The sequence below is a fragment of the Leptidea sinapis genome, chromosome 32 (assembly GCF_905404315.1).
Source record: "Leptidea sinapis chromosome 32, ilLepSina1.1, whole genome shotgun sequence".
Classification (NCBI taxonomy): Eukaryota; Metazoa; Arthropoda; class Insecta; order Lepidoptera; family Pieridae; genus Leptidea; species Leptidea sinapis.
The window spans coordinates 11,397,267-11,422,551 of NC_066296.1; the positions used below are offsets into that span (position 1 = coordinate 11,397,267).

The window sequence follows — 25,285 nt, forward strand, 5'->3', positions numbered from 1 at the left end:
AGCTACCTCGGACAAAGAACTAGTCCTGCTATTAGGGGAACGCTGCCAGTATCTTCGGAACCTTTCCAAAAGGAACTCCTTTTAATAATATATTTTAGTTTTATCTTATTATATTTTTTAAGGTTTTTGGATTTAGATTATGCTTTGAATTTGTAATTACTAATATTATTTATTTTAGTCAGGAATTCCCGTTTTCGCTCCCGTTCCCAACATTTATGCATCCTAAAAAGCTACATTATATTATTATACGCTTTTTATTAGCTTCACCTGTAAGTATGTTTGTTTGTAACCGACTCATTTGGGCGCGACTTTGACATTTTCGTTTAAACTTCTTAAATTTATTTAACATAACATTATGCCATTTTCCAATTTGCAAAATAACATTTTTGATAATTTATATAATTTTCATCAATCGTCTATAAGGCAAGAATTGATGTTAATTTAAAAAATTTAAACTTTTTACTTTGGTTTTCTATAAAAAGCGTGTTTTTTAGTTTTTTTAACTACAATTTCGTATTCGTTTAAGTACCTTTGTAAAGTATAAAAAATCTCAAAATTATTATTGTTAATATTCCGAGAATATTAAACATGCACCGAATCCTGAATGAATCATTATGATTTTAATGAAGTGAGTTTGAAACCTGAGGCAATTAAATTATGATCCATATATCCACAATACACATACATAGTACACAAGAAAGAACACACGGTATCGATTCACGAGCTTAATCAGATAGCACTGAGCATGTCTATTCGCGCGCGGTTCAACCGATCGACTGCAGAAGTGTGCAGGTGAACTGCGGGTGAATGGTGAATACGAACGGAGCGCGACGCACAGTTCCGTTCACGCGAGATATTTTGTGCAATGATAAGGTTCACTCCATTCAAATTCGACTCGCTTATGAACGATAAGAGGCTGATTGGGTTTCCGTTTTGGACTATAACACATATTACGTTTTTTTAATGAAAATATGGGACGATGCGGGCAGGACGTTCAGCTGATGGTAATTGATAGGAACTGCCCATTATAATGCAGTGCCGCTTAGGATTCTTGAAAAACCCTAGAAATTCTGAGCGACACTACAATTGTGCTTGTCACCCTGAGATATCAAATGTCAAGTCTCATTTGTCCAGTAATTTCACTACCTACGGCGCCCTTCAGACCGAAACACAATAATGCTTACACATTATAGGCACGATAGGCAGCGCAGACGAAACCCCGTTACATATTCTCTCTGAATGTGGTCATTTAATGCTTAAACGTAGCATCACTTTGGGAAGTCCAATTCTTCAGCAACTTAAGATACGTCAGCTCACTGCAAAAAATTCATGAAAAGAATCTAATCTAATCTTAGTATTGAGCTATTGATAACAGTGGCTATCACAATCACAATAGATCACATTGATCGCAGTAAAACAGGGCTGCACTGAACTGTACCTAAGTCACTTTACAAAGCATTACCAGTATCTGATGGAAATACCTTGAGAGTCTTTACAAAGTAGTAGCTTCAGTCAAATAGTGAATACAACAGGTTCAGGGACTCAACATTACGGATCAATGGAACACAAAGTGTATTGTGTTTTGTGAGTACCCGCTGAATACAAATTTAATTATGTTAAGGTTTTACTATTGTCATTGGAACAAGAAAATAATATTAAACAGTTTACCGCAATTCGAATACCTTAAGGCATAGTATTCAAATTCTATAAATTCCTTTCAAAGAAATATATCAAAAGGAAACTTACCAATACTGCGTTCATCTCATTCTAATTTCTCTCGCCGATTAGTTTTAGTAATTTGTCACAAAGAAAATTTAATCACTACGTTCATTTGTCACTTGTACCACGTGTGAATCGCCTCAATTTAAAAAAGCGTCCAAGTGCGAGTCGGACTCGCCCATGAAGGGTTCTGTAGCATCAAGTAGCATAATATAAAAGTTCTTAGGTGTATTAAAATTATTTTTTTTTATAAATGAGTTCATTGAATGAAAGGTAAATTGCGGTTTACGATACATGACGTATATTAAAAAAAAAACTACTTACTAGATCTCGATGAAACCAATTTTCTGTGGAAGTTTGCATGGTATTATACATCATATATTTCTTTTTAGTTTTATCATTCAATACATCTACTTACCAAGTTTCAACAGTATAGTTCTTATAGTTTCAGAAAAAAGTGGCTGTGACATACGGACGGACAAACATGACGAATCCATAAGGGTTCCGTTTTTTGCCATTTGGCTACGGAACCTAAATTAATTACTTATAGCAATAGTAGTGTCTGGAGACAAGGAACTTGGATGCACAGTTATAAAGACTATGACAATTCACTATGTTGTGGATTACGTATCAAGGCTTCTTTTAGAATACGGAAAAACAAGACGAACAAAAGGTCATAAGAGGAGTCACAGGAGCGTAGGGATGGTATGAGAAATACCACGGGAAGAATATAATTTTGGTTGAACGTGGAGTACCGGATAGTGTATGATCACTACACGTTCAGATGATGAGTTTGTATTTAAGTTTGCAGCGTTGGGATCGGTAGCAGTAATAAAATCACACATGCACTATGACTATCAACGATACTCCAAGGAATTGAGCTAACTTTTTACAGCAAGTAAGCCTCATTCTTGTTGTTTGCAGACATCAAAAAAATACATCTATATTTCCGCAACAGAATTAAAAAATCATACATTGCATGAATGCACATGCAAAGTTTATTACGGTTATAGAATGACCTTTTTTTTTATGGAATAGGAGGACAAACGAGCGTACGGGTCACCTGTTGTTAAGTGATCACCGCCGCCCATACTCTCTTGCAACACCAGAGGAATCACAGGAGCGTTGCCGGCCTTTAAGGAAGGTGTACGCACTTTTTTTGAAGGTACCCATGTCGTATCGTCCCGAAAACACCGCACAAGGAAGTTCATTCCACAGCTTTGTAGTACGTGGATGAAAGCTCCTTGTAAACCGCACTGTGGAGGACCGTCACACAACCAGATGGTGAGGATGATATCCTAACTTGTGGCGTGTCGTTTGAAGGTGGAATTCGGCGGCAGGAATTAGGTAAAACAGCTCTTCGGAACACTCCCCGTGATAAATGCGGTAGAAGACACACAATGAAGCGACGTCTCTACGCAACGCCAAGTGATCCAGCCGTTCACAGAGTACTGGGTCCCCGACAATTCGCGCTGCTCTGCGTTGCACGCGGTCAAATGGATCGAGCTGATACTGGGGTGCGCCAGACCAGAGATGACAGCAATACTCCATGTGTGGCCAGACCTGCGCTTTGTACAGCGCTAGAATGTGGGCCGGCTTGAAGTATAGCCGTGCTCTATTAATGACGCCCAGTTTCTTTGAAGCCAATTTGGCTTTGCCCTCCAGATGGCCACGGAATTGGCAATCGCTCGAGATTTCGAGACCCAGTATTCCGATACTAGGCGAGGCTTTTAGGGAAGTGTTGTCGAAGAGCGGTGATGCGACAATAGGGGTTTATTTAGTGGTAAACGCGCAAACTTGAGTCTTCTGGGGGTTAAATTGGACAAGGTTCAATTTACCCCATTCCGCGACCTTCTCAAGAGAGGACTCGATAGAAGACACAAGTTTCTCCCGGCACTGGTCGACGATTTCCCGAGAGAGACGTGCATGGCCCGTGTATACGGCATCACCAGTGCTGTCATCTGCATAGCAATGAATGTTGGAGGTGTCCAACATATCATTGATATGCAGAAGAAACAGCGTAGGAGATAGCACACAGCCTTGGGGCACTCCAGCATTCACGGGCTTCGGGTTCGAGCAATGTCCGTCGACAACGACCTGTATGCTGCGCCCAGTGAGGAAGCTGGAGGTCCACTTGCACAAGCTCTCGGGAAGCCCAAATGATGGAAGTTTAGAGAGGAGCGCCTTATGCCATACACGATCAAAGGCCTTCGCTATATCCAGGCTAACTGCCAGGCCTTCCCCCTTGCTTTCAATAGCCGCAGCCCATCTATATGTTAGGTATACCAGAAGATCACCTGCCGACCGACCATGGCGAAAGCCGTATTGTCGGTCGTTGATCAACTGGTGACCCTCTAGGTATGACCCTCCATGATTTTGGAGAGCAGGGAGGTAATAGCAATAGGCCTGTAGTTTGCCGGATCCGAACTGTCTCCTTTTTTTTGGATCGGATGGACAAGGGCTGACTTCCATGAGTCAGGGACTACGCCTTTGGAATAAGAGTGCCGGAATAAACGCGTTAGCACCGGCGCCAACTCAGGGGCACACGTTCTAAGCACGATTGGAGAAATGCCATCCGGCCCGCTCGACTTCCTGACGTCCAACGAAAACAGAGCTCGCCTAACAGTTTTCTGTCTGAACTGTACTTCAGGCCTATGACACCGCGGGATGGTCGGCGGTGTTTTTCCGTTGTCGTCAAGAGTCGAGTTGGAGGCGAAAAGAGCGCACAGGAGATCGGCTTTCTCTTTTGCCGTATGGGCCAGGGTGTCATTCCTCATGTGCAACGGCGGCATGGACGGCTGGCTGAAATTACCAAGAGCAGCTTTCGACAACGACCAGAACTTGCGTGTTCCGGTCGGGTAACTGGAAAGCTGCTCGCCGATTTCGACGACGTGTTTTGACTTTGCACGGGCGATTTGCCGCTTAGAAAATCTGGAAGCACGGTTGTATTACCTCTTTAGAACTATGCAGTTCGGATCCTTTGTGCCCAGCGCCGCAACCCAAGTTCGATACGCCTGTTTTTTGCAGTCAGATGCTGCTTTAACTGACGCATCGAACCAGGGCTAAGATCTGCCACCGATCGGTACTATAGAGCTTGGTATAAAAATATCCATGCCCTGTAGTATCACATCGGCTACTGCAACGGCGCAGACACTATGATCATCCGAAGGGAAACAAACCCTGCTCCAAGGGTAGGATGCAAAAAAGGAACGCATCCTATCCCAACCTGCTGACTTGTAGTGCCAAACGCGGCGGGTCGCTGGTGGTCTGCGACGTGGGCGTCGTATAGGCACTACACTCCTGACCAGGCAATGGTCGGACGTTCCGAGAGGGGCGTCGACAATGACCTGGTAACCATCGGGATGTGTAGTCAGCAGAAGATCTAATAAGGACGGCATGTGGCTATCCACATCCGGGAGCCGCGTTGGCGACTCAACCAATTGGGAAAGATCGTACGCCAATGCAAAATTATGCACAGATCGCCCTGCGTAGTCTGTGGTACGTGATCCAAGCCATTCGGCATTGTGCCCGTTGAAATCACCCAAGACTAAGATTTCAGCGGAGGGGATCTGTGCAAGCACGTCGTCAATTGCCGCTTGAACGCAGCCCATGAGATGATCGGTTTCTGCGTTACCACTATGGGACCTGTAGACACACGCATAGATGCGGACGCGGTCCTCTAAATCTACGCGGAGACAGAGAGTGGACAGGTCCCTACCCTCAAAATTGCCGAGACGGCGACAGCAGATATCCTCCCTAACGTACACACATACCCCGGCATGAGGCAAAAAATCGTGCTCAATTTTGTACCCGGGGTACGTTAAATATGACGTATCGCTAGGTCGAGATATCTGCGTCTCCGTAAGGAAACACAAGGCCGGCTTCGCCGTCTCAAGGTGGTGGTGGAAGGCGTTTAAGTTGGAGTGAATTCCCCTGATGTTGCAAAAGTCCACGTTGAGTGTGGAGCGGGGTGCCGTGGTGTTACGGCCTCGTTTGTCCTTGGTCATGCGCGGTACTGTGCCCTCCCCAGAATACGAAGGGCAGCCCGAGCTAGAGTGCTCGGGGAGTACTATCTCTTTACTCCTGGGGTACTATCTCTTTAGGGACCGCTTTCATAATCTTTGTTGGGGATGGGGGGGGGAATGGCCTCCGGTCCTCGACACTAACCTATGCGAAACATAGCGGCACTAGGCCGCTACTTCACGCCGGTATTCTGTGCGAGTGTGGTAATTAACCCGGACGAGTCTGGCCCGATTGTGCTGACGTCAAAAGACGGCTGCGTGACTCTCCCACTTCTCATGGACATGGGTAACAGTCTTAAAAACAGCGAATGACCTTTGTAATAATAGAACACTAAATATTTGCATAAATGTCTCAATTGATGTATTTGGTGATATATCGACAAAGCACGAAAAAGTTATTAATATGCCTCAACTTCTAGGCACGTTTCCTCTATCAAATTATTAGTAATTGAGATTACAGTAAAATATTTCAGTACAATTCTTAGAAATAAAAATTGTTAATACTAAAAGCAACTAAAATAAAGCTAAGTTACTAAGCGAGACATTTCCCCATTCTAGCCGGTACTAATCTTAAATTTCGTCGAGTCCGCACCGTGAAATCGGACTTGACCGCGTATTTTCGAGTACGGGCCGCGGACAACACACGGGCTTTCACTGCCAGTGAAAATGAATAGAAAATACTCACATAGCGTTCGACGATATATAAGTTTATTGCGCGTGCGGATCGAATACCAATCAGCGATACTGACCTGCAACAAATGTAAAAGGTTAAACGGGTAATTTGGTGGCAACGTGGCTTTGAACTAATGTTTTTCGTTATGAAAATAAGGGACGTCCCTTATTAAAAACTGAAATACGACACTCTCACTCTATCTTTTTTAAAGTTTGGATATGCTGTTATTATTTGTCAGTTTTTCACTGAACGCTTTGTCATTGCGGGGCATTGTATTCATAGCGTGGTGGAAACACAACTTGCGCTTCATATAATTTTAGAGCGTGATTGTAAGTCTTGTTGTTTATTGTACGAATACGATACCGATACATAAGAAAACATCGACAAGAGATTCTAAACTTTGTCTTTTTTTTTCTTATGATAACAAGGGATGAGAGCAGGACGGTCATCTGATAGTAATTGATAAGCACTGCCCCTTACAATGCATTGTCGCTCAGGATTATTGAAAAACCCCAAAAAATCTGATCGGCACTACAATTGCGTTCGTTATTGAGACAAGATGTTAAGTCTCATTTGCCGAGTAATTTCAATAGCTACGGCGCCTTTCGGACCGAAACACAGTAAGGGACTACGCGCAAGTGCGCGTATAAGTATTCAGCTCCATTCGCGTTTCGCTGTACGATTTTGGTCACACTTATACAGCTCAGCTTCTATCAGCCGCGTACGGCGTCGTAAGAATCAGAATAATAACTTTAAATCACGTCTGCACTCTTTAATCTTTGCGTGCATAATGATTACGTCAAATCAATGCATGAACAATACAGGTCGCAACTTGTCGACCATCCATCCCTGTAAAGAGCTGTTCCGCCGCATTCGACGGCGAACAGCGCTGTACGTGGCGGAACAGCGCCGACGCTCTCTATAGCATTCGCATAATAAAAACACATTTATCCCCATTTTATGCTGGTTTGCCGCGAAAGCAGAATTGACGCGGAAAGCTGAATCGACGCGTACACGTCTCGATACAAAATTGTTGTTTTCTATGGACAAAAGCTGAATAAGTGCGCGTAGTGCCTAATGTTTACACATTACTGCTTCACGGCAGAAATATGCGCCGTTGTGCTACCCATAATCTAGCCGGCATCCGTGCAAAGGAGCCTTCAACTGGTAATGTCACGATTAATGACTTTTGTAAGAAGAACATCGATTCTCTAATTCATTTACTTTTAAGGTACACGTTTACTTCGACGAGCAGCTTGGACGGTATACATGACAGCCTATTCCAGTCCATCATTTAGATATTCTTCTACAAGTTTGTGCATGTGTTGCGTTATTATTAAGTTATTCGTAATGTTGAAATAAGGACCGTGAAATGCAGATTGGACGGTTCACTCTTCATTTCTAAATCTCACCAGTACTCAAATGAAAAGTAAAAATAGATCGGAGCATTGGAGTACTAAAGTAACAAGACATTGAACCTTATAGGTAACTTTGGAGAGACCTATCATTTAATATTAAGAATCAATTCGAAAACTTTTTAAAATAGCTGTTGTGACCCGAGGAAAAATAACATCAAGCCTTTTATTGCCCGTTTTAAAAAGTGATTAGCTAAAACTGAATAGATAAAAGCCTGTTTGAAATACTGGCAAATTAAATACGGGTAGCCTGTTCTGGTTTACTTTAAGTGATGTTTTATGAAAAGAAAGGTACGTGTTGTTGGGTAAAATGACGCAGTACAAACTGTGCTGATAAGACGGTAAACACACTGTCAATCAAGATAATGCTGTGTTCAATGTTTGATAAAAGTCATGGCCGACTAGATATTACAGTTCCTGAATAACTCCGAGTTCTGATTTATGTTTCTATCCAAAGATGGATGAGTTTTGGAAACATGAAATAATATTATGCGAAATTCGTTTTCAAAAATGATAAATTTATTTATTGTACGCCTGCAATAAAAACTCATAAAGAAGTGTGAAACCATTTGTTCATAATTTATTTATTTAATAGGTACACACAACAGAATTACAACAAATACTTAATAAACAAAAAAAACTATCAGCTAAATACAAGATAGGCTGCAACTCCACGAGGGTGTGTACACAGCATGTTTAGCATAAATTAATAACTATTAAAATACAACAATAATAGCGATTTTAAAACTAGCTTTATGTAATGTAATATTATTAAAAAAATATAGATAAAATATATAATTGGACAAATAGAAGTGAATAATAATATTAAGAACTTTTTAGATAATTTAAACTAATTAAGGAATTTATTTAAACTAGATTTCCATTTACATACAGATGAACAGTGGATGTCAGGTACTTCACTGATATGTAGTAGTAAATTATATTCTATAATTATGAACATTAAATTCAATTATTGTCAAAATAATTTTGTTATTTGATCGAGTGACTAAATTGTTTGATAGTATATTGTGTATATGTCTCGTCATTATAGAAACTTGTCAAAACAACCTTTAATTAGAGTTTTATCAGTGCATGCATTTTCCAAATTAACGATGAAAATTTATGAGTATTGCGACACAGAATGCCTCTTGAGTGAGTAAAAACCCGAAGGCTTTTTCTTAGTCAATGCTACCAACAAGCCCTTTATGTAGTCATTTAGAGTGAGGATTACATAAATGGTATTTCTACTTATTTAAAATAGTCCTACTTGATTTACCAGAAAACTTAATACACAGCCAACACAAGAAAAACGTTGGGTATTGGCTGTAGTAAAGACATTGTTCTTTTTTATGGTAGAGGTGGACAAAAGAGCGTTTCGGTCACCTGATGATAAATTATCACCACTCTCTTGCAACACCAGAGGAATCAGAGTAGCGTAGCCAACTTAGTAGTCATGTAGAAGGATTTGCATTCCATAGGTTGGTTGGTAGGTACGTGGAAGAAAGTTTTTGAACACTGCATTGTGGTACTAAAATAAAGTTCTCCTCATTTTTGATTCGATCTCGTAAGAAAAATCTGAGCATAGCCCTCTCGATTCTCACTAATGATGACTGAATTTAAACAAAAGTTTTTCAATAAAAAAGGTTTTATACAATACCTTTCAAGCGTCCAGATCATTCCCGACAGTTGTTATTAATGGCAGTTAGTAATTATGAGACCCAACAACTTGAATGACTCCAACACTAATTGATACACAGACACAGGGAGTGGCGTCGCGTCTGTCAGTGCATTTTGCAATGCAAACTAATTAAACAACTTCTTAGTACGCCAAGATCTTTTAGCTCATTTAAATGAAATTCTGTGAGAAAAAAATATCAAAATATATATATATATATATATATATATATATATATATATCATATCTTAACACCAGGTGACCCGTACGCTCGTTTGTCCTCCTATTCCATAAAAAAAAAAAAAAAAAAAAGGGGGAGTTTGTCAAGAATCTTCAGCGCCGTAACCAAAACTAATTCCCCTACTAAAAATATTTTGAAGTGGACGGACACGATAATGTATATATTTATCGAACAAAAAACATATTATTGAACATCTTCGTAGACCTCTTTAGACAATCAGAAAGAAACACAATATTTATAATAGAATATATTCTCTTGGATAATGCAAAGATAAGCTTGATGAATAACTAAATTAAGATTGATTTATAACCTAGGTCCTAAAGAAACATTAAGAGAAAATTTTAAAAAAATAAACATTTTGACTATTGCTTCTCAATATATTTTTGATAATGTTCTGTGTGTTCATAAGCACATTAAGGAATTTTCTTAGAAACTGTGACATTCAAAATGTTAACACGAGGAACAAACATAAACTTGCTATGCCTACTACTCGGTTGGGTCGAGTTAGTAAGTATTTTTGGGCGAAGTATATGCTTCTAAAATATGATCCGAAATTTAAAAGAATTGTTAAAAAGAAATATCTCTTTCTTGATAGTAAGATCTGAAAACAGATACCCACTGAATGAGTTTCAAAAACAGAAACAAAAGTTAGTAAGACAGACCCTTTAGTAAAACGGTATAATTTAATGTCCATTTACGAGAATCTAATTGCAGGTTTGTTTGATGGCTTGGTGTCTGCTGCAAAACTATCACTTACCATCTACTTCGAAGTAGTTTCAGAGTAATTGTCACAAATATCATTGATATTATTTGTGAAAGTTACCTATCTATAAAGGTCCAGTCTCAATCGCATGCAGTCATTGGCTACCATAGTAAATACAATCGTAAAACTTTTGGCCATAAAAAGGCTCGATAAATTTCCTAGCTCGTTCCTCTAAAACAGGGGTGCTCAAACGGTCGATCGCGACAGCTTTTTGAGTCGATCTCGAGAAAAAAATCCGATACAGAACTATTCACAGATTTTGTTTGTTTTATGAAAAGTATGCTCAGGACATGCAGTGTCATGCAGATTCAACATCCAAAGTCACTCTTTAGTTATGTTTAGAACTTTAGACACTAGAACGCGTTTGTTTTGAAAGAACCAATAAACACTATTTTGAATAATTATTAGATTTTACCAATGATATTAGATTGCCGTTTTAGAGCAGACCTACACTTACCTTGACTAAAAAAATAGAACTTGAAGCCTCTCAGAGTCGATCGATCGTAATCTAGCAATTTTGAGGTAGATCGCCAACAGTTTTCGACTTTGTAGTATATTCTGGCTTTGAATCATTGATAAAAGTACAATAATTCTGAATAAAAATGTGTTAATTTGATTTATAAAAATTTGTACTATACACAGTATTCAGGCCACCTAGCGCACGACCTTGACAAGTAAGGCTATGAATAATTTCTTCACTCAATAGGTGATAAACAATTTCCATTCAATGCTACGCCCGACACCCGACGCTGTACCGAGGCGTGACCGTCATTTCAACATACTCATATGTTTAGAAATGTCACTGATATGAAATAGGCAATGTTGTTATTTTGAGACACTTATTTCTAACTAGGAAGAGAATCAAAGTCATCATATTTATAGCCCAAATTATTGCGAAACTAGAGGGAGTGGGCAGGGCACATATTTCGACTCACAGATGGCTGCTGGGGCAGTAAAGTCCTCGAATGCCGACCGCGTACCGGAAGACGAAATTTTGGTAGGCATCATACAAGATGGACCGATGATGAGGTCAAGACCGCCGGTATACGTTGGCAGCGCAAGATCAATCATCGTGGAGATCTTTGGGAGAGGCATTTGGCCAGAAGTCAACGTCTTCCGGGTGATGATGATGATATAAAAATAAGTAAGATATTATGCTACCTCAAAGAAAGGTGTACAACTAACTCAATACCGACTCTTCTTCTTTTCTCAACAGAATTATCAAGAGATTACATGGTTGGATGGATGATGTAAATAGCCTCTGATAGGGTCTTATATAAAGCGACAAATAAGGGTAGGTACAAATTATAAATTATAAAACCGAAAACATCTGTCATCAAAAAATAGGGTCCACGGTTCTACCGATATGCTATGATATTAAACATCCATATTATATCAAAAAAAAAAATCTCTTGAGACTAAAATAAAAATGAAACTTTTTACATTGTTTATTTTTTTGTTAAATTACATTGTTTATTTACATCACAATATTATCTATTTACAGTAAGCCGAAATGAAAAAACTATTTTCAAAACAAAAGTATTACGATATTCAAAAGAATTGTTAAAAAAAGTTTTATGTGGTAATGGTTACCATAACATAAATGACTTTCTTCATGATTCCTCAGATTGAGAATGGAGCGACCGACCCAAGGCTAATAAATTATGAGTTTAATTGTACAATATTACTTTGTAAACATATTTTTTGATGAAAAAAAATCCCTCTGAGTTTGTTGCGCCCATTCTTCACAGATATCTGCGGCATTCTTTTTGGAATGGGTGGTAGTTTTTGACATTCAATAAGTGATATCACATCCTATTTTGAATAAAAATATTTAGATTTGAATTTGAATTTATTATGAAAAAATTCCATTCCCGCGGGTTTTGTGAAAACTAAAATTCACGTGGATGAGCTATAACTATACCAATAGTATGCTTACTTTGCCACATCTTCCTCGAAATAAGATTCATTTAATATGTTGGAAACAAAACGACGAAGTCGCAGGCAACAGCTAGTAGTATATAATAATTTCCACACCATTTTCACACAAGTATATTTAGCAGCTCGAGTTTCCGTAACGGTCGCAGACCGGCTCTCACGTGTGAATTAATGGAGCTACTTGTAGACTGCGGTCAACAGGCCGGTGATGACTTGCGATCAGGTAGCTTCTTTATCCTATTCTTTTTTAACTTCCCGCTAAGAAAATTTAAGGAAATTTACGAAAATTCGGGAAATTATTGGTTTTACCCCGTTTTTCCGAAAATCGAGTTTTCATCAATTCTCGACGTTATAAGGTCCTATTAAGCTTCCCTGACTATTTGTGCACTATGGTGTCCGTGCGTATGTGTGTTTGTGTGTATTGGATGTATGTAAACCTCTTATAACTTTTGAACGGCTAAACCAATTTCATCTCGGTTGGCTCCATTCGAAAGGGCTTGACCAAACTTAGATTTTGAATATAATCCGGACTGATTCGGACTGGAAGATTTAAAAAAATATTTACAATAAATATGTATAACGGACACGCCACGTATACGATTTTATTATATGTATAGATCATTTCACGTGTCACACAATATTAAATGTCCCAATAGACTTCGTTGACATCGAAATCAGTCGTGAACCGTCGCCACATTGCAGAACGTATGCAAATCTGCTGCCATCACTGATGCAGCGAGGCAAGTGAACTTAATAGAGTAATAACACAATTTGTTACGTAAAGTAGAACACGCAACGACAGCCGTGAGTAACTGAGCGACCCGGCTATTTTGTTAGGCTGGGTGCAGATGTGCGACATGGTATCTATGGGCACATACAAGCGACATCTCATGTGAAAAAAAAGTGCTTTTTCTGTATATTGTATGTTTATTTAGATTGTGCAATTACTGCACCGGTTAAACAGGCAGCACTTTCAGAAGCAGATATCGCATTCTATAAAGAGTAACTTTATTTCATTATATTTTAAACAAAATCCGATTCAATGGTGGCTTTTCCAAATTTTATCAAGAAAAAGACCATTTCTATTTCTTACTATGACGTATTCCGTATCGTGTAACGGTACTTAATCTGACGCTCTCGTGTAACGCTATGACGCTTAGCACGAATAGATAGACAGATTATAACAAACTCTGTAATTTCATGGGCGTGGTTGTTTGTGTGTGCGTGTGGGTGGGTTTAAAATTTACACATTATTTAGTTACAATTATTTATTTGGTTTACCAGTGGGAGGCTCCTTTGCACAGTGAAGCTACTGCTTCACTGTAATACAATGTAATACACTGTAAACACAATAATGTTTACACATTACTATGTGTTTCGGTCTGAACGGCGCCGTAGCTAGTGAAATTCCTGGACAAATGCGACTTAATATCTTATGTCTCAAGGTGACGAGTTTTAAGGTTTTTCAATAATCCTGAGCGGCACTGCACTATACTAGGGCGGGCGTATCAATAACCATCAGCTGAACGTCCTGTTCATCTCGTCGCTTATTTTCAAAAAAAAAATTAATAGTTACTTTGGGCAAATTTTATTAGGATACTTTTCAAATAATACACATACAAACCGCTCTTCTATGATACAGCGCATATCTCTTGTCATTGTAGACAGTCTCTTTAATAGTACTTCCCAGTGAAATTTAATCATCTATTTCATCCCCATGTAGGTCAAACTTTCAAAAATGCTCGAACAAATGTATATAAATTATTACTTATTAACTGCCTAAATGTTCTTGTAATGACGAATATCCATACAAAATGCCATCCCCTATTTCAACCCCTCCATTTATTTTTGCAATAAAAGATAGCCAGCCTATATGTCCTTTTTCAAGCTCCAGTCTATCTCTGTACTAAATTTTATCAAATTCGTTTCGGTGGTTTAAGCGTGAAAGCGTAACAAACAAACATATATTCACATTTATACTGTTAGTAGGGATATATAGAATAATTAATATAACAAAACATCGGAAATGCAAATGTTAAATTAACCATTGGAAGTTATGAAGTGGTCTTACAACGAGGCCGGTAATTTCCTTGATACAAGTGAAACAACAGAAACAGTAAACAATTTTGCAATTTTACAACATCTCGTTACATTTATTGGTGCATATCTCACAGCGCTCAATGGCTACAATACAATAACTTCCCTGTCTCAGCGTGCGCGACTTATATTGTTAATCAAATTATAAATTCTGCAGAAGATCAGAACAGAAAGTTACCTTAACATGTACGTTTATATTATTAGATTTTATTGGATGAATAGCATTTTATATCAATTTTAATAATATCTGAAAAAATGTATCGCGCGTGGCCTTTTCGATTTTTTTACGAGCTTTTATTAAATAAAAAGTTAAATACGTTTATTTAAACAACATACTTTTTAAAGGGTTTAAACGCGTGTTATAATTGGAACTGTTAACGTTAACAACATATTTATAATTTTAATTCATTTAAATTTTAATATTTGATTGATTTTATTTAATTGGCGTGATTTATTTAAATATTAATTTTATTGTTCAATAGTAATAATCTATTAAATTTTAAAATGTAGACAGTCAACTGACAACACCAATATGATGTAGTCAGTTGACCACTAATACAAGTTGTAACATCGGTACGGGGTGGTCGATTAAAATGTTTAAGATCCTATTATTACAGTTATTTGTCTCTAATAATTATAAAGTTTGATCCCAAAACAATGAGAAGTGTTAATAGAACTGTAATATTAGGTTTTTGCAAGTTACACTTTTACTGTGATTTATTTAAGGCGAAGACTAAGCAGAAAACACTCAAACAAGGTGTTTTTAGACAAGTTTTATAGTGAAATAATAGCATTTGGAGCCAGTTTTATGTGTAAGTTGCCAATGATTGCTGTTGGTTATATTTAACAATCCAGAGTTATTTTGGACTACCATTTTTCTTTACGGTAAAGTTTTTTCTCGACATGACGCATTTGTTTAATACAAAACTCAGAAGAGTTATTGTTATAGCTTGTACTTATATTACTTAGGTCACCTTTGCCGAATCATATATTTTCAGATGGACAATGTCCAACTGAAAAGTACATTTGCAACATTTACGCTAAATTCTTATATCAAAATAAGTTACAACTACATGCGTTTTAACTCTTTAAAAAGTATTTTAATAATAAAATTTTGTGTAAGTCTCGCGTTAATCAAACAAAAAAAAAGCTTAAAAATCTTTTCTTATCTCTAGTATTACAAGAGAGTAACATCAGGTGACCCGTAAGTTCATTTGTCCTCCTCTTACATAAAAAAAAGCTCGACGGACAGATGGCCGATGGGGCATGTCGTGGAGTAAAGTCTTCGAATGGCGACCACGTACCGGAAGACGTAGTGTTGGAAGGCTCTCCACATAATGGACCGACGATCTGGTCATGATGGCCGAAATAGGTTATATGAGGGCAGCGCAGGACCGATCGTCATGACGATCTTGTGTGAGGCCTTTGTCCAGCAGTGAGCAGCTCAAATGATAATGATGATGAGCACAATACCGTGCTTATAGGTTATTATTATTGTGACAGTTTGCAACACCGCGTCCAAGATTTATTAATTGTTTTTGCCACTCATATATATTTTATTTTTATTTTTTATCACACAGCACGAACTCACACAAATTTATCAATGGGTGGTCGTAACCTTATATTTTATGCTTAACATCCAGTAAGTTGAATCAGAAAGTGACAATTTATGTATTTCCAAAAGACCCTAATGGGGTTATAAAACTTTATCTTGTGAATTGCACGTGTAAATATAAAGAAAGCTGTAATAAAATCCAGATTTATGTTGTGTGTGTAGTGTAGTGTAAGATATCATGTAAAAATAAACGGAAATATCTTATATACTTATCCCGTATTATTGAAATTTGTCTATAATCTGTACCTTAAAAAAATGCGTTCTATATAATTTAAAGTGACCCAAAAATAGTTTATCTATTTGTTGATTCGTCTGTCAGTTTGTGCACGCTTTTCCAAGAAACAGCGAATCCGATTTGAATGCGGTCTTATATATTTTGTAGGTGTTCATTTCATTTCAATCTATTTAGAAACAAAATGTTATATTAATTTAAATTTCCGCAGCGTATACACAAGCGGGATCGTCACTTGTAATCTGTAGAAATTATGAAGTAAAGCTAGCACACAAATAAATTTATAACTGAGTCACGTACCAAAGCTCAAATCATAATTTATCTCACCATGTGTGGGTACCCGCCTTAAATCTAAAACGCAACAAAATTAGTCCAAGTATGGGTGAGTGTCTATTGTTAGGTAAGTTAATAAAAAACACATAAAAGTGTTAGAAAATACTTTAACACTAGAGAGAAACCATATCTGCGACCCTCAGCTGTTAACAGTCACCGGTTAGCAGACCAACCAATGGTCTTCTGATTTTGTGCCCGCATGCGTTGAGTCAACAGATAAAATCGTATTGAATATCATGAAGTATGCGGACGACGACAGCAATAGCAATCGAGCAATATCACGCAATCACTCGTGGCTAGCAATAGAAACAAACAACACACAGACAGAGTGTATGAATTATGTTTATTATTAAAATAAGTGATAAGTACATATTTTCTTTCAACAGACTAAAGAGGAAAGCCCCTCAAGATTTCAATGCTGTATAACATATTGGCATTAAAAAAATGGATTGGTCACTGGACTGATACCATTTCAAGGCTAATTAGAACTGTATAACCGCTTGCTAAATGCCAATTGATTAGGCAGATTGCAAGATATTAAAGTAAATATTTAAAAAATATATATTTAGGTACTTTAAATAAGATATTTTTAAAGTGAAACTTTTATTACATCGTCTCAAACTTTTTCGTCTGTGTGTTGCATGTCGCGTGACGGTCGGGCGGCGCCTATAGTTCGCAGCACCAGCTGACTGTGTAGTGTATAGAATATATATTACTCATTTGTGCCAGTGCTCCACGCTATTTTTTTTGTTTTTGTCAGTGTTTAATGTAAATGTATTTTGTCAGTGTTTAATGTAAATGTTGTTATTTATTAAAGTGAAACTTTGGGTCGTCTGTGACAATGCAGTCGGAAAATCACGCTGAACATCGAGATACATAAATAATGTTTAAATATCAGCACAGGTTATAAAAAAACATTGTTTTTTTTGTTAATTATGATATTGTTAATTATTTATTTATTTATTTGGGCAACTAACAAATTACTCTGTACATGCATAATCTTAAAATATAGTGGATCAGAGTTAATTCACTTATAAGCTACCACAGCATTCATAATTTTAGCTACGTTTATAAGACAGTAATTTATTTTAACAATAGTTGCATTTTGACACAGATTAACAAACAGTTATATAACAATGATAACAAATTAGTTAAATGTCGTTTCCAGAAATTTTTCGCATGTTTTAATTTCTGTCAAAATGTGTCAATCAACCAAACAAAATGAGCGACGTTTATAAAACTAGTGCAGTTTCAGTAAGAGTAGCACTTTAAATTAAGGTTTGGTCTTCGCTGCGCTCCAACGCGAACTATGTGTGACATTGACTTGCCACATGTACTGTTAAACTTTGCTGATAATTGAAACTAAAATGCCGGGTTGTGTAGTAAAACTTTGTAAAAATAATACCACAAGAAAGAAAAAAGACACATGGAATCACATATCATCAGTAAGTATTTTGTATTTTATTAATTTCAATGTCAAATAACACGAAGCGTAAGTTACAAAATGTGAAAAATGCCATTGAGTGTCAAGATGCCACGCACACAAGCATCTAATAGTTGCCGTAATAAAAAAGCTATTGTTCTTAGGTAGTGCAGTATCTAGTTGGAGCGAAGCGGAGACCAATCCTTAATCTATGTTTGGCACATGAAATTCCGAGAAACTTTTTCCCAACCTGTGTATTATTATAATTATTAAAGTAATTCACAGCCCTGTTCCATCTATATTATTTAGGTCTATATTCTAGATACATATCAGAGACATATCCAAGTACTAAATGAATTAAGACACATGTCAATATAATTAACTGCGCACGAGCTAACCATCCATTGATAATGAGCTGTACTTAATAATTTGAGTTTAAGCTAAAACTTAAACTCACACTAATATATTTCATAAAGTTATTGCAATAAAAGTGATAATTAATAAATAATATGTTGGTGATTTATTAATAAATGCTAAATACAGTCGTTTAATTTAGTTTTGATTTCATTTAACCTTGGCTTGACTTAACTAAATGATTTATTAAAATAAATCTCGTAACTACAGTGAATATAAGTGAATTTGCTAGAGACTGTCATAACCATAATGTCAACACCAGGAACAGACATAAACTTATAATGCCTACTCCTAGGCTAAAACGAGTTAGTAAGTCTTTTGTGGGGCGATGTATATGTTATTACAACAAGATCCCAGAAAATGTTCAAAACAAATGTATTACGAAATTCAAAGGAATTGTTAAAAACGTTTGTGTGGTAAAGGTTACTACAACATAAATGACTTTCATAATGATAACACAGATTGGTAATGAAGCGACCGCCCTCAGGCTATTAAACAGTAAGTTTAATTGTATGATACTACTATGTAATAATATGTTATATGACAAAAAAAAGCCCGCTGAGTTTGTTGCGCCCATTCTTTTCAGGTCTGAGGCATAATTTTTTGAATGGGTGGTAGTTTTTGACTTTCAATAAGTGAATCAATTTATTGAATAATTCAATAAGTGAATGAATTGAGCCTATTTAGAATAAAAATATTTGAATTTGAATATACTGGGTGGCCGGGAACTTGACGTCCAAAGCTAAAGTTTGAATTTGGCTCATTTTATTGGCCAATGTTCTGGTAAGTTTTTAAAAATATAGGCTCCCCATTTTATTTTATTTTTGATACCTTGAACATTTTCATGAATTTAGCTGGAGCAGTTATCTTGAACTTACGACTCAATTCTAAACTAGTTCCGCATTGTCTAAACTATTCATAGTTTCTTATGTTGTTACTGCAACTGTAGTTAATAATTATCAACAATAAAATTAACTAAGTGTTCAAAAAAATTAGAAAAAAGTCCTAAACCACAACTAGCTGAAAAAAACGGATAAAAGGGGAAAAAAATATTATCTCCTAACTACGCAAAATCGTAGAACATACATAGGGGTGATTCGGATACTCATCACCATGAGACTTTCAAATTTTAGCTCTGGACGACAACTTTTCGGCCACCCTGTATTTACAATACTTTGATTACATTAAAATTAAAACTATAATTACGGGGAAGCATACCAAATAAAATGTTTTCATCTTGTTGTAGTTCTGATTCAGGAGTTTCAGACGAAGGTAAGATATTTAATTTCTTATCAGATCCATATTCAAAAAACTGGTCTCAATAGATAATCCGTGATCAAGTATGTTCTGTCACTTTCTTCATAACTTCGCAGAAAAGGGATAAAATTCTGCTGCTCACGAATAACGTATTAAGACACATTCTGGAATACGGACCTTAGATTAGAGCAATGATAAATTAAGTGACATAATCTCTTTCAAATGAACTTATTATATCAATACGATGATTATTCTAATGTTTTCCAAATTTCAGGCAGCATAAACGCGGGAACGTTATACGTCCGAATAATCATAAGCAAAATGTCTATTTGTAAACATTTCGCATATTGTTTGTTTATTCTCAGGTATAACTTTATACAAATTTTATTTGTAAGGTCGTAGGAGTTTAACATTTGCCAGTCTAAGTTCTTCACAATATTTGTTTGTGTTTATACACAACAACAGATTTAACCACAGCTGTATGGTTTGAGGATAGACACACATTATGGTTTCATTTACCACAGTTTTCGCGTACATCTTCAGCATCATTCGTTAACAGCTTTCATGTTTCAAGTGAGCCCATATTTTAGTACGCCTAGAATTACCTTTCCCAACATATCAATACACTCCTTAAATGTTTCTAGAAAATTAATTTGTGTCTTGGCGTGGCCCTGTATAAAAATTTGTTTGGGGGCCCCATGTGCATGGTATAGATTTCTCACAAAAGAAAAAAATATTTGCATAAAGTTAAAAGAAATATTTATTCATCATAATTATCTATCTATCACTTTTTCCAATTTTTTTACAAACAATTCAAATAATTTCCAAATTTTTTACAACAATTCAAATAAAAAATACACTCTCCTTGCATTTTATTCGGCAAACTGATTTATTAAGTCATTTATAGCTGATGAAGACTTTATAAAGTTTTTTTTTTCTAAAGTTTCTGCCTCTATGGACAATAGTGAAAGGTCTAACCAGGCGTTCATGTCCCATCAAAGTTCTCAGGTATTTTTTTATTTTTTTGAAGTTTTGATTAATTTATGCTTACACACGTCGGGGGCCCCCGTATAATTGGTACGGCAGATACGGCGGCAGCTACGTCCCTGCTACATGACCAAAGTTATAACAAACCTAACTGTAACTTTGTAAACACATACGGCCTTACAAATAAACTTGGTATAAAGTTATAACTGATGATAAACAAAGAAAATGCAAAATGTTTACAATATCGTTGACAACACTGTCAAAACAATGATAATTCTGAAGTTTTCCTAATGACAATCTGCCTTGCAAATAAACGCTGGAAACGTTATACGTCCGAACAAACCATTCGGAAGCAAAATATCTATTTGCAAACATTTTACATATTCTTGGTTTATGCTTAGTTATAACTTTATGCCAATTTTATTTGTAAGGCCGATACATTATAAAAATTATACATTCTCCAACTGTTGGGAGCAATAAAATATACTCGTATTAAACCAACTTATCCTTGATACATTGAAGAAGTGCCACCAAATGTTGATACATTTGGCCGATGACAAATTGACCACTTTCTCCGGACCGATACCAAAACCGGACCCGTTATTATCATTCACACTTATGTAACTCTCATTCGAGTATATATGTGAAACGATAATTTTATATTTATGTATATAATTATCGGTAAGTTTATTATAATGAGAGAAAATTGACGCATGTTTAGGGCTGAATAAATTATGTACGTGAGATATCGTATTTCTTGTCGTTTTCACTGCTCATTTATAATTAATTATGAGTAATAAAAATGTTCACTTGACTAAGCCAATTACAATATACCTTTTATATATGATATCATCGTTAAATTATACAAGAAGCGGACAATTCTGATGAAATAATAAAATCAAGTTTGTGAGAGTTTAATACAAGACTGCAAGATTATTAATGTATATGATAAAGTTAAATATGTAATTCTTAGAGAAGTTAATGTGCCATCATTTTTAATAGAGTATCGAAGCCAAAGTAATTAAGACATCTATGGCACAAGAATGCTAAGTAATAAACGATTTGCTAGATAATCTACAAACTTTATATAAAATGAATGGAAAATATACAGGCTTATTAAAAAAACATTTTCAGAACAACAACATGTGTCGACTAATGTTTTTTTATGAAAATAAGCGACGAGACAAGCAGGACGTTCAGCTGATGGTAATTGATACGCCCTACCATTATATACTACCCATTACAATGCAGTGCCGCTCAGGATTCTTGAAAAATCCAAAATTCTGAGCGGCACTACAATTGTGCTCGTCATCTTGAGACATAAGATATTAAGTCCCATTTGCCCAGTAATTTCACTAGCTACGGCGCCCTGAAGGGCGCACAGTAGTCTAAAGACAGAGACATAGTACCTAATGTTTACACATTACTATTCACGGCCTATTTTGTGGTACCTATAATCTAGCCGGCTTCTAGTGCAAAGGAGCCTCCCACTGGTAAAATGTAGATATTAACATCATCATCATCATCAGCCGGAAGAGGTCCACAGCCGGACAAAGGCCTCCCTCAAATTTCCTTTCCATCTTGTGGGGGGCTAACCCGCACTGCGTCTTCCGGTATATTAACATACCATTATTTAATTATTATAGTATTTAATTATTATTTAATACCATTTCAGGGTATGAAATGGCGAGCGGCAACTTATCCAGATAAACCCTTTAGGGGTTTTCGTGGTATATAAATGTAGATGTTTTATTGTATGCATTGTTTTGAACAATAAATGAAAAAAAAAATACAAATTATATGTTTTCAACTATACTTTCCAACATTGCTTGGACCATTCTGAAAGTTTTTCATCCTGATTATACCGGATCGGAAAGGAGCATGGAACACATAATACTGTCTCGCAAATTATTATTTACTTTATTCCTTTCTTTGTTAATCATAATCTATAGAAACAAGTAAATTTATGAATACCATCTATTTTTTGCTAATTCTTTAAATTAAAATAGCAATTTGTTTTCACGTTTTGCAAATTAGGCTACATGTGAAAAAAGTTGAAGAAACAGATTTATGAAAAACCCATGCAGATAGAAGAACTTTTTATTTCAGCCGAAAGACGTCCACTGATGGACAAAGGCCTCCCCCAAAGATCGCCATGACGATCGGTCTCATACAACCCATCCAGTGATTTTGACCAGGTCGTCGTTCCATCTTGTCGGGGCCTACCAACACTACGTCTTCCGGTACGTGAACGCCATTCAAGAACTTTACTGCCCCAACGGACGTCCGTCGAGCAATGTGCCCTGCTCACTGCCACTTGGGCTATGTCAGTGTATACTAATATACTTTCGTTCTTCTACGGATCTCCTCATTTCTGATTCGATTTCGCAGGGAAACTCCGAGCATAGCACTCTCAGTCTGAGCGACAATAAGCTTCCACATAAGGCCCATAGTTTGCGACCAGCTCTGCGTTCCGAAGAATATTATCCTACTTTAAAAAAAAACCTGATTAATTTCTTTTTTTGGCGCCAATAAATGATATTATAATGGTTTAAATGCACGTGTTGGCAATTCATTTAATAAATAAAATCTTAATATATTTTGTAATAGGTAATTATTAAGTCTACAGCCTTGCTACTCTAAAGTGTATCTCATTAATTATATTAATTGTTACGCTGGTTTTCTTCTTATATTACAAAAAGAACTCAAAAAGTAGTTATTAATGGATTTAGGTCTGAAAGTATAGATGTCACTTCTGGCGTACCTCAGGGCTCCATACTTGGACCTCTCCTGTTTATTATTTATATTAATGACATAAAGCAGTGTTTTGATAATTGTAAATTTTTACTATATGCTGATGATCTAAAAATATTCAAGTCAATTACAAACCTCAACGATTGTGAGTTAATCCAACAGGACCTAAATAGATTATCTGATTATTGCAGAAAGAATAAATTAACATTAAGCCTACATAAATGTAATTCTATCAACTTTTCAAAAAAAAAATGCATTATTAATTATAATTATTCTCTTTCTAATGTTACGTTGAGTAAAGTTTTATCTGTTAGGGACCTAGGAGTTATCTTGGATAATAAATTACACTTAAATCTTCATATTGACAAAATTGTTAACACTGCTTTCAAAATGTATGGATTTATCATGAGAACATCCATTGACTTTAAGAAGCCCTATACTTTTTTACATTTATATAAATCCCTTGTACGTTCCCAATTGGAATATGCCGTTCCTATTTGGCACCCTTTTTATAAAAAGTATTACGAAATGATAGAAAATGTCCAACGTAAATTCTTAAGATCCATGAGTTACAGATGCTATGACAATTACAATATGTCGTCTATCCCTTCAATCAAGGCGCAAACTTCTTCAATGTATGTTTCTGCACGGCATTATACATAGCAAATTTGATTGTACAGAATTGACCAACAAATTAAATTATGTTATTCCTAGAACAGCCCATATCCGAGGACTGTGTAATCGTAAACTTTTTGCAACAGGTAAATTTCGTACTAATGCAGGAATAAGATCACCTCTGCATCAATTAGTTGACAATTACAACAAAGAATTCATTAGTGTTGACATTTTCCATTTATCCGAGAGCCAGTTCAAGTGCCAAATTAAAAAAAAAATACTGGATAATATTTGATTTATTTACATACATTCTTTTAAATACCTACTGATCATCATAAGTACTTTAGGTTAATATCATTGTATATATAGTCATAATTTAGTGTAGATTTGTGTAGATAATTATTTCTTTTGTTTTCCTTTTTGTGTTTATTAATTGTTTGATTTCTATAAATTTAATTTACTCCAACTAGCCATAATATTAAGAACATTGTGTATTTCTCTTTAGTTTCAATTAGTATTGTATAAACATTTATTTTTGTACCTAACATTGAATACCTCTAAGTTTTTCATAGTAAGATGTGGATAGCGTATCTGACTACAATTTTATTAGACTTAATTGTTATTTCTTTATGTATCTACTTTGTAAGTTGTAGTTGTTTGCTTTTCCTAATAAAAAAAAAAAAAAAAAACATTGAGATCCTCAATTATTCAAATAACCATGATATAACATAATAACAAGTAATTAATTATGCATTTGAAGAAATAACAAAAATCACACCGAATTATTTTCATTGTCAAGTTACTTTCCCATAATTTATTTGGAAAAGGATGCGTTTAAAAGTATCCCACCAATGGGATGTTTAGTTATTTCAATAAAGTCAAAATAAATATAGTGTGACTCAAAAAGGGGTGCTTTACCCTTTTAAGTCTCCAGACTTGACGAATCATAACATAAATTACAAGAAGAAAATAGGACTATTGAATCCTCATCTGTTTATATAAATAGATGTTAAAGCTAAATCATTTCATTAGCAATTTTTTCGCAATGTTTCTTTGATAATTCTCGGTCAATTATAGTTAAAGTTCAATTGATCAACAATGAAAATATAAGA

At 36.0% G+C, this 25,285-nt stretch overlaps 2 protein-coding genes across 3 annotated transcripts in view; both read right to left on the bottom strand.

The window, feature by feature from the left end:
* Nucleotides 1-25,285, bottom strand: part of LOC126974260 (disheveled-associated activator of morphogenesis 1) — a 164,624-nt gene that overhangs the window by 107,794 nt on the left and 31,545 nt on the right. The window contains exon 1 of one of the 2 annotated variants that reach the window (XM_050821711.1): nt 686-763. The exons of the other annotated variant lie outside the window; for it this stretch is intronic. The gene's annotated coding sequence lies outside the window, so the exon portion shown is untranslated. Of the gene's footprint in view, nt 1-685; nt 764-25,285 lie in introns of those variants that run through there. 2 annotated transcript variants of the gene reach the window in all.
* The window catches only part of LOC126974277 (gastrula zinc finger protein XlCGF57.1-like), a 248,705-nt gene that overhangs the window by 10,943 nt on the left and 212,477 nt on the right, over nt 1-25,285 (bottom strand). The gene's annotated exons all lie outside the window — the stretch shown is intronic.